Source organism: Megalopta genalis, chromosome 11 (assembly GCF_051020955.1).
Source record: "Megalopta genalis isolate 19385.01 chromosome 11, iyMegGena1_principal, whole genome shotgun sequence".
In the NCBI taxonomy this organism is placed as follows: Eukaryota; Metazoa; Arthropoda; class Insecta; order Hymenoptera; family Halictidae; genus Megalopta; species Megalopta genalis.
This window is the reverse complement of record NC_135023.1, coordinates 3,845,001-3,847,500: the sequence shown is the minus strand read 5'-3', so window position 1 is coordinate 3,847,500 and position 2,500 is coordinate 3,845,001. Positions and strand designations below refer to the sequence as shown.

At 57.5% G+C, this 2,500-nt stretch overlaps 1 pseudogene; it reads left to right on the top strand.

Annotated features, from left to right (window-relative positions):
- LOC143260328 (large subunit ribosomal RNA) overlaps positions 1-2,500 on the top strand; it is a 9,833-nt pseudogene that overhangs the window by 3,881 nt on the left and 3,452 nt on the right.

The window sequence follows — 2,500 nt, the reverse complement described above, 5'->3', positions numbered from 1 at the left end:
TCGAGGAGCCGAGCCGAGCTAACCCGGAGGAGGAGGAGACGACCGTGGCAGCCCTCAGAGCCGACGCTGCCAAAGCATACAGGCTACTAACAAACGAAATTACGCTTCCAGGAAACGATATCCCGTCTACTGTGGTGCACGCCCTGTGCGCACAGGCCGCGAAAATAAATGACCTGCTCATGAAAGCCCTCGTTTACAGCAGCAGGCTTGAGGGGCGTCTTGAAGCAGTTCAGGCCGAGTCCAAGGAGTGTAAACGCTCCTGCCAGGCACTCCAGGACAAAGCCGTCGCCGTCGCCGCCGCCGCAGCCGTCACCGCCAAAAAGCCGACCACATATGCCGAACGCGTCGGCGTCAGGTCCGCTACGGCAGCCAGGTCGACGCAGAAGCAGGACCCTCCCAATGTGGTGATCATCACGCCGTCAGACACCGCCAAATACGAGGACAGTGCGAAGACCAAGGAGGCAGTCTTCGAGCTGGTTTCGCCCAGAGCGGACGGCCTGCAGATCAGGGGCGTCCGCAGGGTTCAGGGAGCAGGAATTGCGCTCGTTACATCGAACAATACCGACGTAACATCCCTGATGGCTAACCCGAAACTTAGAGCGGCTGGTTTTGTTGTAGGTGCTCCGGCCAAAAGGAGCCCGCGGATCATCGTCTTCGACGTCCCACGGGCCCAGGAGGACAACAAGGAGACGACGGACGCTATCCTGCAGCAGAACCTAAGTAAGGAGGAAGCGGCCAGCCTCTCAAAGGAAGTTAAATTGGTCTACAAGAGTGGCGATAAGACTAGGGACCGATGTAATTTAATCTTCGAGGTCTCTAAGCGAGCCAGGGACCTTTTGGTTCCAAAAGAGAGGCTGTACGTGGGTTGGAGCTGCTGCAGGGTACGCGACCACGTGAACGTGACCAGGTGCTATAAGTGCCAAGGGTACGGCCACCCTGCGAAATTCTGCAAGGCCGAGAAGGAGACTTGCGGCCACTGCGCGGAGACGGGGCACGGCTTCAAGACCTGCCCGAAGAAGGAAAAGCCGGCCAACTGCGTAAACTGCATTAGGGGTAAGAAACCCTCCTCCCATTGCGTCACCAGCAAGGACTGCCCCGCGTATGTAGCCGCCATAAATCAGTCGCTTTCCCGAACTGACTATGGTTATTAGGCCCTCACCTAAAAATATCCCCGACATTAGGATACTGCAGCTGAACATGAGACGTTCAGCTGCAGTTACCGGAGAGGTCCGCGAGCTCATCGCTCAGAAGCGGCTAGACGTCCTGCTATTGCAGGAGGCATACGTCAGCCAACTGGGCGCGCGATACAAAATTAGCGGTCTAGGGTCCGGAGTGAGGTTGGCAGCAGCCGAACCACAACCCCCGTGGGCGGCTGTTGCGGTCTGCAACCCCAACTTCGATATGGTCTTCGTCTCGCAGCTCAGCAACTCCCACTGCGTCTGTGCGGAAGTGCTAGCACCCGGCTTTTCATTTTACGCGGTGTCGTGCTATTTTCAGCACAGCGACGAAATTGAAAAGCACCTCAGCCACCTCGAGAAGGTGTTCTGTGCACTGAGGGGGAAGAGACTCCTAGTTTCGACAGACGCCAACGCGCAATCCTCGCTCTGGAGCCCTCGGGGCACAGACGAGAAAGGAGCTCAATTCGAGACTCTGATCGCAGCGTTTGGCATGAACGTTGTGAACGACGCAGCTCAACCACCAACCTTCTGGACGCCAACGGGCTCGTCTTACATCGACGTGACCCTGGCGTCACCCTCCATGTCTCCGTTCATCAGGAGCTGGACAGTAAGAAGTGCGTGGACGACCAGCGACCACAACGCTGTTGACATCAGGCTGCAGGCACCTAGAGCCGCGACGGGGAATCGCAGCGTCGCAAACTCTCGGTTCGACACCCGTCGAGCCGACTGGGAGCGATTCTCCGAGACCCTGTCCGATCTTTCACGGTCGAGGCTCGAAGTCCTGAGCCTGGAGTCAGCGGAGGAAACAATAGGGATGGCTGAAACGCTCACAGACATCATTAAAGATGCCTGCACCGCGTCGATGCCAATAAAGCGTAGGTTTAGGAAGTCCAACCCATGGTGGACGAAAGAGCTCACAGTCATGAAGAAGGCTGTCTACCGACGGAGACGTGCCTTCCAGAGGGAAAGAGATGAGTCCTCACGCCTCCAAAAACTGCTGGAGTACCGCACTTCGTTGCGGAACTACAGCAGAGAGGTGAAGAGGGCGAAACTCGAAAGTTGGCGAAACTTTGTATCGTCGTACGGGAACACGGAGCCTTGGGGCATCGTGTACAAGCTGCAAGCGAACAAGCTCCGTGTCGAGAGGGTGATCAGCACCCTCCGGCGAGGCAACGAAAACACCACGAGCGCGATAGAGACCGCCAACACGCTTCTGGAAGCACACGTCCCGGACGACCGGCCGGAAGATGACACGCCCGAGCAGCGAGATACTAGAGAGAACGCGCGAGTCGCGTCAAACACCGCGGACGCCTCTCCGTTTT